At 45.3% G+C, this 15,377-nt stretch overlaps 1 protein-coding gene across 4 annotated transcripts in view; it reads left to right on the top strand.

The window, feature by feature from the left end:
• RAB27B (RAB27B, member RAS oncogene family) overlaps nt 1-15,377 on the top strand; it is a 124,125-nt gene that overhangs the window by 89,431 nt on the left and 19,317 nt on the right. Inside the window, exon 1 of one of the 4 annotated variants that reach the window (XM_040421050.1) lies at nt 10,603-10,606. The exons of the other annotated variants lie outside the window; for them this stretch is intronic. The gene's annotated coding sequence lies outside the window, so the exon portion shown is untranslated. Of the gene's footprint in view, nt 1-10,602; nt 10,607-15,377 lie in introns of those variants that run through there. 4 annotated transcript variants of the gene reach the window in all.

The following is a 15,377-nucleotide window of genomic DNA, read 5'->3' as shown; positions in this document are numbered from 1 at the left end:
CTCAAATCAGAGCCCAACATAAAGAAGACCCCCAATCAGACCTCAGATGAGACCCCCCAGCCATATGTACTCAGCCCCCAGCCATATGTACCCAGCCCCCAGCCATATGTACCCAGCCCCCAGCCATATGTGAGCAGCCCCCAGCCATAATTCAGTCTCGGATCACAAAAATTAAAAAACCATTTACCTCTCCTGCACCTGGACACTGCCGCTCCTCACATCGCGATCCTCTGGCTGCGCTGTGAACTGGCGCGCACAGCATGAGGTCACAGAGCGCCCTCACACTGTGTGCAGCCTTCACAGCCGACAGCCGAGCACCAGGAAGCTGTGAGTACAGAGCCTTCACCACTTCTTGGTCCTCCGGTACTAATGAGCGCTTCTATTATGGAAGCGCTCATTAGTATTCGCCCCATAAGACACAGGGGGAATGCGTCTTATGGGGCGAAAAATACGGTATATACTACAGAGGACGGTGTGTGTGTATATATATATATATATATATATATATATATACTACAGAGAACAGTAAACTGTATATATACCACAGAGAATAGTAAACTGTATATATACTACAGAGGACAGTAAACTGTATATATACTACAAAGGACGGTATACTGTAAATATATACTACGGAGGACAGTATACTGTATATATACTACAGAGGACAGTAAACTGTATATATACTACAGAGGACTGTATACTGTAAATATATACTACGGAGGACAGTATACTGTGTATATATATACACTACTACAGAGGATAGTATGCTGCTATAGATGGATCTATGAAAACATTGTTGCTCCTAGAGCCTCATTTGGATATAATAAACCATAATTTTTCTCAGTAATGCGGGCACATATGCACATGGGACCAACATAGACGCCTTCAGCTGCTAAGTGCACATGGAACAGGTCAGCCAGTGTCATAGGTGCAAATCTGCTGACGAATGCCCTTTTAATACATGGCATTACCAGGTATCTGTTGTCAATATTAGGACTATATTCAGACATCATCATGTTATTGTATATACTAATCAGTTTTACCTAATGTCACTCATCAGATGCAAACATAAATCGTGTCTGTTGCACCGCGACAAATATTTTCAGCAACGTTTTTCGACAAAAGCGATTTATTTATGGCGTCCCATCGATAAAGATATTTTGATGGTCATTTGTCAGCAGCACTTTATATGCCAACAGATTCAGGACAACCGACCCCTAGCAGGCGAATTATTACAATTACATTTTATACTAGGAGCCCTCCATAATAGATGTGTTACTCATGGCCTGCTATTTATGGACTGGCAGATATTACATGTTAGCTGCTGGCAGGATTTACGATGATCTGTCTGTTATTGCAGGCGGATATATTTGCGTTAACCTTTTTTGCTGTGATGATGCAATGAATGATGGAAGCTCCTGTAAGTTTTCCAAAAGCTGCCTGACAACTGAAACTGGAGGGGGCAGATATTAGACAGGACCAGTCTGTTATGCACATACAGTATGTATATAATAAGAGTGAGGCTACATTGTGGTGTTGAGCCTAGGTTGGGACGTTGTTACGCTGTATTGGGGCATTGTGAAGCTACCTTGTGGTGTTGGTGAGACTAAGTTGGGCATTGTGAAGCTAGGTTGGGGCACTGTGAGGCTAGGTTCGGGCATTTTGAGACTAGAATGTGACATTGTGAGGCGAGATTGTGATATTGTGAGGCTACTTTGTGGTGTTGAGGCTACTTTGGGGCATTGTGAGGCTAGGCTGTGGTGTGAAGCTAGGTTGTGACAATGTTAGGCTAGTTTGTGGTTTTGTAAAGCTAGGTTGGGTTATTGTGAGGATAGGCTGTGGCATTGTACCGCTAGTCTGTGGCATTGTGAGGCTACATTGGGGTATTGTGAGGATAGGTTGTTGCATTGTTATGTTAGTTTGTGACATTGAAGCTAGGTTGTGATGTTGTGTAGCTAGGTTGTGCTGCTGTGAGGTTAGGTTGTGACACAGTGAGACTAGGTTGTGACATTGTGAGGCTTTGTTGTGGTGGTGTGAGGCTCAGTTGTGACATTGTGAGGCTCGGTTGTGGTGGTGTGAGGCGGTTGTGACATTGTGAAGGTAGGTGGTGGTCGTGTGAGGCTAGGTTCTGACATTGTAAGGCTCGGTTGTGGTGGTATGAAGCAGTTGTGACACTGTGAGGCTAGGTTGTGACACTGTGAGGCTAGGTTGTGACACTGTGAGGCTAGGTTGTGACACTGTGAGGCTAGGTTGTGACACTGTGAGGCTAGGTTGTGACACTGTGAGGCTAGGTTGTGACACTGTGAGGCTAGGTTGTGACATTGTGAGGCTAGGTTGTGACATTGTGAGGCTAGGTGGTGACATTGTGAGTCTAGGTGGTGGTGGTGTGAGTCTAGGTGGTGGTGGTGTGAGGCTAGATTGTGACATTGTGAAGCTAGGTTGTGACACTGTGAGGTTAGGTTGTGACACTGTGAGGCTAGGTTGTGACATTGTGATGCTAGGTTGTCTCATTGTGAGGCTAGGTTGTGACATTGTGATGCTAGGTTGTCTCATTGTGAGGCTAGGTTGTCTCATTGTGAGGCTAGGTTGTCTCATTGTGAGGCTAGGTTGTCTCATTGTGAGGCTAGGTTGTCTCATTGTGAGGCTAGGTTGTCTCATTGTGAGGCTAGGTTGTCTCATTGTGAGGCTAGGTTGTCTCATTGTGAGGCTAGGTTGTGACACTGTGAGGTTAGGCTGTGACACTGTGAGGTTAGGCTGTGACATAGTGAGGCTAGGTTGTGACATTGTGAGGCTAGGTTAGGTTGTGACACTGTGAGGCTAGGTTGTGACATTGTGAGGCTCGGTTGTGGTGGTGTGAGGCGGTTGTGACATTGTGAAGGTAGGTGGTGGTCGTGTGAGGCTAGGTTATGACATTGTAAGGCTCGGTTGTGGTGGTATGAGGCAGTTGTGACACTGTGAGGCTAGGTTGTGACACAGTGAGGCTAGGTTGTGACATTGTGAGGCTACGTTGTAACATTTTGAGGCTAGGTTGTTGATATTGTGAGGCTACATTGTGGTGTCTAGGCTAGTTTGGGACATTGTGAGGCTACTTTGTGGTGTTCAGGCTACTTTGGGGCATTGTGAGGCTAGGCTGGGGCATTGTGAAGCTAGGTTGTGATAATGTTAGGCTAGTTTGTGGCATTGTAAAGCTAGATTGGGGTATTGTGAGGCTAGGCTGTGACATTGTGAGACTAGTCTGTGGCTGTGTGAGGCTACATTGGGACATTGTGAGGCTAGGTTGTGACATTGTGAGGCTAGGTGGTGGTGGTGTGAGGCTAGATTGTGACATTGTGAAGCTAGGTTGTCTCATTGTGAAGCTAGGTTGTCTCATTGTGAGGCTAGGTTGTCTCATTGTGAGGCTAGGTTGTCTCATTGTGAGGCTAGGTTGTCTCATTGTGAGGCTAGGTTGTCTCATTGTGAGGCTAGGTTGTCTCATTGTGAGGTTAGGCTGTGACACTGTGAGGTTAGGCTGTGACACTGTGAGGTTAGGCTGTGACATAGTGAGGCTAGGTTGTGACATTGTGAGGCTAGGTTAGGTTGTGACACTGTGAGGCTAGGTTGTGACATTGTAAGGCTAGGTTGTGGTGGTGTGAGGCTAGGTTAGGTTGTCTCATTGTGAGGCTAGGCTGTGACACTGTGAGGTTAGGTTGTGATACTGTGAGGCTAGGCTGATATTAAAATGAGACTTTCGCCAATATATACGTATATCAAGAACATACCAGTGCCCGCGCTCCACGTCAAGGTCTTTCAAAATGGCACAGGACCAAACGCTAACCTACCTGTGCCGTATGGGCAATTTATGATAGGTGCATAAAGTCCAACACACAGCCAGCAGCTCCCAGTTACCTCTAGCGTGAAATCACACATATAATGGGAGGAGGGAGGAGGCTGTGAGTCCCACCTATTACTGACTCATGTGATGCAGGCTGCCCAGGTGCACCTGAATGTTGCCCATAGATCAAAATTAAGGCACATTCAAACCTGAGGTTGCCTCGCCTCCAGGCATACATATACAGACAAAATCACAGAATAAAGTCGTCTAAAAGGCAAAAGATGCTAAAAAACCCTAATGCTGTAGCGCATTTCTACCCGGGGGAGAAAATCCTGCCCATGTGATCCGCCGCTAACAGCAATCCCCAGCAAAAATGCATACAATGGAAGATGCTGGCAGCGGACCACATGCACCACAAAAACATCCTACACAGGTCTTAAAAGCAGAAAATGCTCAAAACCCCATATGCTGTAGCGCATTACTAACAGGGGGAGCAAATCCTGCACATGTGGTCCGTTGCCAACCGCAATCCTCAGCAAAAAATGCATACAATGGAGGATGCCTGCAACGGACCACATGTAGGACAAATGTGCGGATGGGGCTTATAAGAAACAGAAAATCACTGAAAATGGTGCACTACAATGGTAAATACAATTGACAATATATGGCTAAACCCTCACACTGATATTAAAATGAGACTTTTGCCAATATATTCTTATATCAAGAACATACCGGAGCCCGCGCACCCCGTCCAAGGTCTCTCAAAATGGCACGAGACCTAACACTCTGACATAGGACAGGAAGTCAGTTACTTCTCTATCAGAATGGGGCTCCCATAGGAATACATAGAGAAACTGGCTTCCTGTCCACACATAAAATGCTGTGTTATGCCTCATTCACACGTCGGTGTTCGGTCAGTGATTTCCATCAGTAATTTTGAGCCAAAACCAGGTGTGGCTCTAAACACAGAACAGGTGCAGGTCTTTCCCTTATATCTTATGTCTGTGGAGGCTCCAATCCTGGTTTTGGCTCACTATCACTGACCAAACACTGACACTGTGAATGAGGTATTATTGGGAGAGTCTGAGTGCTGGTCACATGACACAGCTGAGGATCAGAAGGGAGGTTATAACTCACATGTACAGTCACTAAAGATTACACCATGCACCTTTCTAATAGGTCAGAGAATAATAATTTTGTGGGAGTGCTACTTAAAAGCACAGGAGCTCACACTTCTATTAGTCTACAGTTCACAGTGAGTGATCCACAGCCTGCTATGTACAGTAGATCACATCAATGACACCATAGAACCCAGTGTAATAGAGTATTTTCTGTATGCAATTTTCTACACTGGAAAACCCCTTTAAGACTTGTAATGTTCACATTCATTTACCGGTGGATGTGTGATCCCTTTTATTTTTGTCTTCTATCCCTGGGATCTGTATTAGGGGTGCAGGACGTAACATGTCATCTGCACATTGTATGACCCGGTTAAACCATATGTTGTGTTGGAAAGTAATATCAGTGCGTTGAGATTTTCTTCTGACATTTTCTTTTCACGCCTAGATAAGTAATGTTCTTGTTTAATCCCTCCTTTCCTGCGCAAGTTCATTTCTCCATCTTGGCCTTTCACAGGTTCCGTCTTCCTGTTTCTACATGCACCACGCTGGGACGTCCTCGTGCAGGAGTGTAGCTTGTAGTGGGGGCCCTGTGTATTAGAGGGGCTAAGCTACCTGTAGATGTGGCTGAGGCAGTCAACATGTCTGAAGGTTCTCAGATCTGCAAGATTGTGGGGTATATGCCATAGAGGAAGACTATGCAGCTGTTATGGGGTCCTTAGAGAGTGATGGGTGGGTGGCAAGAACCTGTGCAGGACTCTACCATTCAGAGAACAAGGGTAAAACTGGCCAAAGGGTCATGGAACAAAGAATAGATCTTTGCTATGAGGAACCTCATCCCTATAGCTTTTTGTAAATAAGACGTAAAACTTCAACCATCGTTTTATTTGACAGGGGTCAGAGCTCCAAATACCCTGCCACATTATCATGAGTTACATGACAATATTCTGGCTGTTTGCAGCTGCCACTGGGGGGAGCTCATGTTATACAGATTAAGTATTGAGGATAAAGGGAGCAATATAAATCTGTAGGCTGTGAGCTCCCCCTAGTGCTGGATGCCGGCAGATGGAATTTTGTCACGCAAATTATTTGTTTTAGAGAAGCCCCCAACACAGACGGAGGGATACTTAGGTCACATACAGTAAGTTGAGAGTATACAATGCCAGGCACTTACACCTCTCTTGCCAGTTACTGGTGTTAACAGAACAAGTTATTGACATCACTAATGTAAAAAGCAGAAAGAAGTCTAAAAATAACCACAAAGAGAACAAAGGAGCTTATTATAGAGATGGACTTATTATAGTCCCCAACACGGTGTTCAGAGTAGCAGGAAGGACAGGGCGCCCATTGTGTCTTCTCCTGGAGGCCACATGATTGTGCGGACATTTACATGAAGTGTGATAATGTGAGAGTTAGGCGAGAGTCAGCTTGTGATGTTATATGGAAAGTTCTGTGTCTACTGATATTTCTATCATGTGTGACACCTGGTTAAAGGGACATGAACAGCAATGGCCATAATATCCTACATGTCCTAATCCTGCTCTGTTCTACATCACAATCCAGGTGAAAAGTAAGAGAACACAGTCAGTATATAATCCCATTTATCCTCCTCCTCCTCCCCCACCTTCCAGTGAGATAGATAGATATTAGATAGATAGATAGATAGATAGATAGATAGATATTAGATAGATAGATAGATAGATATTAGATAGATAGATAGATAGATAGATATATAGGTATGAGATAGATAGATATTAGATGGATATGAGATAGATAGATATGATATAGAGGGATAGATAGATAGGGAATGGATACATATGAGATTTATCTTTTGATTTATGTATTTCTCTTTTAGATGTTTCTCTATCTTGGATATATAGATATTGTTATTCTCCTTCTTGTATTATCTTTGGTTTGATCACATTAAACACCTACATGATATTTATAGCTGGCATGATCTGACTGCTATTGTCCTTGTTATCCTCCTGCCAACACTGGCTAGTCCTCCTCACCACACAACTGATGTTCAGGTATTGGAGTCCAGGCTTTTAATGCCAGTGAGTTATATTAACCCCTTAGTGACAACCAATACGCTTTTTTACAAGGGTCACTAAGGGCCTTAGGCTCGGCGGCCTAGTCTAAGCAATGCTTGGGTCTCCCGTGCAGCGGAGAGCGGGGGCTTGGCTCCTACTCTAACAGCCCACACTGGCAAGAGTGCCGATCAGGGCCAATTAAACTCTTAAATGCCACAGGCTATAGCCCCTGCAGCATATAAGCAGTTACAGAGGGAGCGGACTCCCTCTGTCTCCCATCGGCATCCCACAAAGGAGATTGCGGGGTGCTGATGTCTGTGTACGCAGGCTGCAGCCTATTGAAGCCCCTAGCCCTGCCTCCAGCGTGTCCTACAGGCTGTGCCTCTCTGAAATTGCCTGCTGGTGGATGTCAGTATAGCACTGACAGTAAAATACATTGCACTGCATGAACAGTGCAATGTAGTTAAGAAGCGATCAAAAATATCACATATTAGAGTTCACTTTAAAAAAAAAAAAATTATGAAATAAAAATAAATTCAAAGAAAAAAAACCAGAAAACTTTTTTCCATTGAAAAAAACACTTTCAATGGAAAAAATTGCAAAAATAAAATCCCCTCACTGCATCTGTAACGACCCGCACTACACAATTATCATTGACGTTATCCTGTACAGTGAACGCTGTAACAAAGAAACAAAAACAAGCAGCATGTATTGAACTCAGTGAGAGCTGTCTTTATGCAGTGAGCTCCCCCTGTTGGTGGCTGCAGGTGACCGCTATTACACTGTGAAACCAAGGGAGGCCAGGTGAGATAACTATGGGGGAACCTGGTCCTATCACTCAAGAAGAAGGAGGGGCTGGCTGAGGAAGGGGGAGGAGTAAGGACCACCGTCAGTGCATTCCACCCTCTGAACACTCAACAGCCCATTTGCGTATGGGTTAAAAGTACACTAAGTGAAAGGTATCATTACATTCATCTGAACTATCCCTACAAGGCATTTTGCCTGGTTTATCAATTTCCTGGTGACAGACTCCCTTTAGTTGATAAAATTCTGACTGCCTACAGCCACCACTAGGTGGAGCTCACTGCATGCTTCTATACAGCTCCCATTGAACATAATAATAAATCAGCTTTAAGTAAACTACCCCTTGAGGTGGTTTGGATACTACTTTTTATCATGGAATTCTGTCACTATTCATGGGGCATTGCAGAACTATCACAGGGGGCTCTCTGCTTGTCATTATGGGGTCTGCCACCTCTGTGCATCAGGTCATTGCCCTAAGTAAACATCATGACCCCTACAGCTCACATGTTCCTCTCCTTGCAGTGTGTAAGGAGTAGGTACTTCAGAACAAGAAGACCCAGCATGCCCTGGCCGCCTCTTTCCAGGCTGCCCTCTCCTTCTTATTAGAACGTGGTCAGCCCCCTCCCATCTCTTGGTGCATACACCCATCCTTGTCTGATCCATTTAGCTCTGGGTGTGTTCTCGTCAATCCCTGATATTAAACATCAGAAATTTCCAAGAATAGATGTGGCATTTACAGAGAGGTAGAAACCAATGCAAATATTAATCAGCGCTCACACTCTGCCCTGCTGAAGATATGGTCAGCACAGGCTATGCTAGAAGAAATACAATCATGGTATGAGGCTAAAGTCACACAACAGGGATTATAATTGGCTGAGTAATGGTTGTTTTAAGAACCAAATCAAGTCTATGGGGCAGAAAATTGTGGTCTATTTTTGTCCTATTTTTGGCCATTTTCACGGCCAGGTGGACCCCATTGAAATCAATGGGTCCATCACATGATCATGCTGGGAGCGTAACGTCCTACTGACTCCATTGCCGAGCGAGTGTTCCTGCACATGCAATTGCTGAGAGGGTAATTTTTTGTTGTTGGCACTAGAAGAATGGGGAGCACTAAGAGGGCATTATTTATATTGAGAAGCATTGGGGGGCATTATTTGTACTGGGGGCACTATAGGATCATTATACTGAGGGGCACTAGAGGGCCATTATAGATACTGTAGGCACTAATTATTCATACTGGAGGGCACTATGGGGGGCATTATTTATTCTGGGGGCACTATAGGGACCATAATAGAAACTGGAGGCACTAAGGGGACATTATTTATACTGGGGGCACTATAGGGCCTTAATTCATACTGGGGCGGAGTATGGAGCCCATTAAAGATACTGGAGGCACTAAGGGGGCATTATTTATACTGGAGGGCACTATGGGGGGCATTAAAGATACTGGAGGCACTAAGGGGGCATTATTTATACTGGAGGGCACTATGGGGGCATTATAGATACTGGAGGCACTAAGGGGACGTTATTTATAGTGGGGGCACTATGGGGGACATTGTAGATTCTGGATGCACTAAGGGGGGCATTATTTATACTGGGGGCAGTATGGGGGCCATTGGATGTCCAGAAGGCGCTGTGGGGGAATTTCGTATATAGAGGGCACTGCAGGAGTTGGGATGTAAAAGAAAAAAAAAAATCATCCAGTTTTTCACCAGTTTTAAATTGCCACTAAAAACTAATGCGAAATGACTGTTAAAAATGGATAGACGGACAGAAAATGGATGCAAAAACTGACAGGGTATCCGTTTTTAACGGCCGCTTTTTTCTACTGTCATGTGAATGCACCCTAATGAAAAGTTTAGCAACTTTGTAATACATTTTGTTTCAATTCTTTGCCATTTTCAAGACCTCCGCTTGAAGTCAGGGATTGGGAGATCTCCTAACTAAAAACCTGTTGTGATCTACTTCTAACAGCTGAGCATTTGCTACAATTGTATCCATTGTATGACAAACAATACACAGCCGGTGCCTTCATTTGCTACAATGTATCAATGCTGGTAAAATGTATCAGGACAGGTGAGGGGTTTGTGCTATTGGATGTATTCAGCTCACAGAGAACTACTGTAGATAGAATTGCAGCAAACCCTCAGATGTGAGAAGAATGAGTCAAATTGCAATAATTCAGCGTCCAGTGGTCCACAAATTCGATTAGTCCAGCATGGGACAGAAATAGTTCTCTGCTTGAGTATCATAACACCATCTAAACAGTCCGACAACTATAGGCCTCCTATTGGATGCAAGAGCATCATGAGTTGGCCAAGCCGTGCAGATGTTCCAGCATAGAAGGTCTCTTGTAGTTAAAGGACATCTGTCAGCAGCTTTGTCCCTATGACACTGGCTGACCTGTTACATGTGCACTTGGCAGCTGAAGGCGTCTGTGTTGGTCCCATGTTCATATGTGTCCGCATTGCTGAGAAAAATGATGTTTTAATATATGGAAATGAACCTCTAGGAGCAACGGGGGCGTTACCGTTACACCTAGAGGCTCAGCTCTCTCCGCAACTGCTGCGCCCTATGCACTTTGATTAATAGAGCCAGGCATAATGACGATTTCACTGCCTGGCCCTGCCAATTAAAGTGCAGTTGCAGAGAGAGTGGCGCCTCAAGGTGTAATGGTAACGCCCCCATTGCTCCTAGATGCTTATTTATATATATTAAAACATCATTTTTCTCAGCAATGCGGGCACATATGAACATAGGACCAACACAGATGCCTTCAGCTGTACAAACCTGCTGACAGATGCCCTTTAACGTAGGCTCCTGCATGGGGATTGGATGTGCAGGTCTCTGAAGAACTGCAGCTGTGTGACATAAGGCAGTGATCATACATGATAGGGACCAAGGTCGGACTGGGGTTTCTTGGGCCCACCAGAGGAAATTATCCTCAGGGCCTGGTACTCTGATGGGCCAGTCTAACTACGATAGGGACCTTTCTACTTTGATTTAGCTTGAAATGGCTGATGACACATAGCATAGAAAAAAAAAGGACAATGCAACAGCACTCTGCAATCCAGATAAAGTACAATAATGCCATAGTCACAAAAAATATTATAGTGCTAATACTACGCTTATTTATAAAGTGAGATGCTTGGCATATGCATTTTGTACAAAACCATTTGAGCCCGTCTGCCAAACGTCAAGGCGATCTCTGTAAGATGGGAACCTAACACTAAATGCTACCTGTTATGCGCCATAATGACCGCCATAAAATTCAGGAAGTGTTGGTTCCACATGCATGCTGGATCCACTCTGCCCTTTACCATTTTTGGTGCCATAATGGCCTCCATTACTTCCAAGGGATACAGGTACCAACATGCATGCCGAGCCCACTTCATACCTTTCCTTGTGCCAGACGGCCTACAATGAATGTAGTGAGAGCAGGCCACAGCTTTATACTGAAACTAATTAAAATCATCCTATAGGGCAGACAGGCTAATCAGCAGTGCACGACTCGCTAGGAGTGCCACACCTCCAGCGCTGTAAATCTGCAAAGAAAGGGGGGTTAGTCAGCACATCCCAATGCGCAGGTGAACGCTGCCATGACTAGAAACATAGAAAAAAAAGGACGATGCAACAGCGCTCTGCAAACCAGATAAAGTACAAAAAATATTATAGTGCTGATGCTACGCTAATATTTATAAAGTGAGATGCTTGGCAAATGCATTTTGTACAAAACCATTTGAGCCCGTCTGCCAAACGTCAAGGCGATCTCTGTAAGACGGGAACCTAACAGTAAATGCTACCTGTAATGCGCTATAATGACCGTCAGAAAATTCAGGAAGTGTTGGTTCCACATGCATGCTGGGTCCATGTCTGCCTTTACTTCCAAGGGATGCAGGTACCAACATGCATGCCGAGCCCACTCCATACCTTTCGTTGTGCCAGACGGCCTACAATGAATGTGGTGAGAGCAGGCCACAGCTTTATACTGAAACTAATTAAAATCAGCCTATGGGGCAGACAGGCTGATCAGCAGTGCACGACTCGCTAGGAGTGCCACATCTCCAGCGCTGTAAATCTGCAAAGAAAAGGGGGTTAGTCAGCACATCCCAGAGAGCAATAGATTTCACTATAGTGCCAAGTGTAGGTTTTTAAGACGTGCGTTTAGTTCTAGCTCTTACATAAAATTATCCTGTGCTAGCATGTCATGTGAGATGACTTACTGCCCTCCGGTGCACTATTCATCCATACTTATGTACAAAGAGTCCAGTGTGTGATGGATATATGTTAATGTTCTTGCCCAGAAATGTGTCGTGCGCAAAAGATTTACTAACGAGCAGCGGTATTGGCCGAACCAAAGCGAAATCTAAATGCTTTCCATGCAGGATTTGCTGCGCATTGCCATGCTGTGTGATTGAACATCTGCGGCATTCCCTGTACTTTGTGCAATTTTCTTCTGCTTCATTAAGTTTTAAAATCCTATTTCATGTAATTAGCATCGAGCGTAGCGAGCTTAGGATGCTTCATCCGTAGTAGCTTCGTTCAAAACTTCGGAATAATACTGTACGGAGATCCGTCTCCGTACAGTGTTAGAATGTATGGGCTTCGATGAGCAGAAGTTAGTTATTCACGAAGTCGCGCGTGACTTGGTTGAATAACTTCGGTAGTTGATTTTTAAAGTGGAAAGGAGGTACTAGTCTGAACTGAAGCAGAGTTCGGTTTCAAGTTTTACAGTGGTTTTCCACTTTAAAAATCAACTACCGAAGTTATTCAACCAAGTCACGCGCGACTTCGTGAATAACTAACTTCTGCTCATCGGAGCCCATACATTCTAACACTGTACGGAGACGGATCTCCGTACAGTATTATTCCAAAGTTTTGAACAAAGCGACTTCGGATGAAGCGTCCATAGCTCGCTTCGCTCAACACTACATGTAATGTACTGTCAAATTTTTCAGATTTTCCCTGTAGGATCCCCTCTGAGGTCTAAGCATGCTGCACCCACAGGGTAGCTCGCTGTAGGCGGCTCGTAAAGACCGTTTTCTCCCTTTTTGTAGGAAAGTATATATATATATATTTGCATATTTTTCCCAGGGAGCATTCCCTTACTAGCTGGATCTCCACAAGTTGACAGTGCGATAAACAGAACGAATGGAGAACATACCTCGGCTTATCTAAACATTTGAGGGTGGCCAGGTAGGGTGGCTTTTTCAGCAAAAAAAATTGGGTCCTTTTAGATCGTTCGATGATAGGACCAATTCTACAAACACCCATTGCCACTGATCCCCTGACAGATGAGCAAAACTATTGTTTATGGGGTGACCGTGTCGCACGTCGCCCTGTGTACACAAGAGATGCCCTGACGACGACAGACATTCAGAGTGAATGGGTGATGAATGATCGTAATAACGATCGTTTGTCCCGCTTTCACATCGCATCAGGAAATATGAAAGGCACTTTAAACGAGCGCTGATCAACATGTAGATCATCCCTCTTACTGTCACTGCTTATTGAACGATCTCGACCCCCCCCCCCCCCCATTAACTCTATGTATATATTGCAGTCTCTATAGTGACCCCTGCAGGTGGTGGAATATAAAGTGCACTCTAATAATTATCAAAGAATACAATGTACAAAGAACCTGCAGAAGGATTTGTACTGGAAATGGAAATATATCAGCAGGAAATCCTGTTGATCTGGTTGCTCATATCGTGTAAACCTCTACTTTCAGATATAGAAATGATGCTGCTGATTCAGCTCATTTCCGTCTGCTTCCCTTGGGCTCATTGGCATCGCCGACGCCTTTATAATATGCTCCAGTAATAGGCAGTGGCACAAAAGGTACTGCGTTTTACATGTCACTCACGTGTTTAGACATGGGTTTTACATTTGTAACACCCCAGAGTGGTGTTACCATTTCTGCACCTTGCTACTGTCTTTATTGGTCTAACCTCATGTCATCTTAGGCATTTATTTCCAGGTCCTCTACACTGTGCATTTCTAATGTTATGTAACTGGTCATGTAATGTGCCTGGTTCACCAGCAGGTGGCATTCTAACCCCCATCTGTAGGAGAAGTGGGCTAGCCCTATTTCCTGCAGGAAGGGTGGGGACCAGTTAGCTTCAGTCTAGTTTATCCCCAGCTAGGGGAGGGGGGTGCAGGGGCACATCTCTGCTGGACATGCCCACAACCAGCCAGAGCACCTTAAGCTCTGCTGGCCATGGAGGCCAAAGCTTGAAGCCTCAGGAGGCGTAGAGTCAGACTACAAAGTAAAGTGCAGCATACAGAAGAAGCTAAGTTATACAGCCAGCCTGTCAGTACAGCAGAGTCAGAGAGAAACAGATATAGCAGCGTGGAGTTTGCCTACCAGTTTAATGCTAAAGCCTGCTGGAACCAAGACAAATCCTGTAAACTGTTTGGAGAAACGTTTATTTAAGTAAAGCTGCTATTGAACTTCATCTCAAGGTCTGGACTCCAGTTATTCTTTTATCCCTCAATTATTCCCCCTATTTATTGCTTCAGAGCCAAATCCTGGGGTCCAGCAGTATACAGTTAGGAGCACCGTGACACACATAAAGAGACATTTAGGCGGCACCACACCACTCAGCATTTCCTACACCTGGGACGCATTATAAGAGGGCCCTAGGGGGAGGCCTCCCGTTGCACATTGTGCACTCCTAGGTCAGAATAACCAGGACGGCTGACAACATGCCACAGAGGCCGACCATGCAGCTGCTGTGCTTAAAGGGGTTGTCACTTCAGCAAATAGCATTTATTATGTATAGAAAGGTAATACAAGGCCCTTACTAATGTATTGTGATTGTCCATATTGCCTCCTTTGCTGGCTGGATTCATTTTTCCATCACATTATACACTGCTCGTTTCCACGGTTACGACCCAACCTGGAATCCATAAGTGGTGGCTGTGCTTGCACACTATAGAAGTGCCCCCATATCCGTGACAGCCATTATACCATCAATAACCATGACGACACCTTCAAGAACAGTCGTGGCCCCAACGCCCCTATGTCTCCCCATTAGTGACAGTCATAGGCCCTCCTCATTATGCCCCTTTTTATGTTGAACATGGTGTCCTATAGCAGTGTCAGCCACAGTGCACCCATAACAGTGACTGCCAGAATGTCACTTATAATGTCACACTAACTAATGCTATCAGCCTCAGTGCCCCCAACTGGTTATTTCAGCCACAGTGCCCCCAACTAGTTATTTCAGCCACAGTGCCCCCAACTGGTGCTATCAGCCACAGTGCCCCCGACTGGTGCCATCAGCCACAGTGCCCCCGACTGGTGCCATCAGCCACAGTGCCCCCGACTGGTGCCATCAGCCACAGTGCCCCCGACTGGTGCCATCAGCCACAGTGCCCCCGACTGGTGCCATCAGCCACAGTGCCCCCGACTGGTGCCATCAGCCACAGTGCCCCCGACTGGTGCCATCAGCCACAGTGCCCCCGACTGGTGCCATCAGCCACAGTGCCCCCGACTGGTGCCATCAGCCACAGTGCCCCCGACTGGTGCCATCAGCCACAGTGCCCCCGACGGGTGCCATCAGCCACAGTGCCCCCGACGGGTGCCATCAGCCACAGTGCCCC

Source organism: Bufo bufo, chromosome 2, assembly GCF_905171765.1.
Source record: "Bufo bufo chromosome 2, aBufBuf1.1, whole genome shotgun sequence".
Taxonomy (NCBI): domain Eukaryota; kingdom Metazoa; phylum Chordata; class Amphibia; order Anura; family Bufonidae; genus Bufo; species Bufo bufo.
This window is presented reverse-complemented; position numbering and strand designations above follow the sequence as displayed.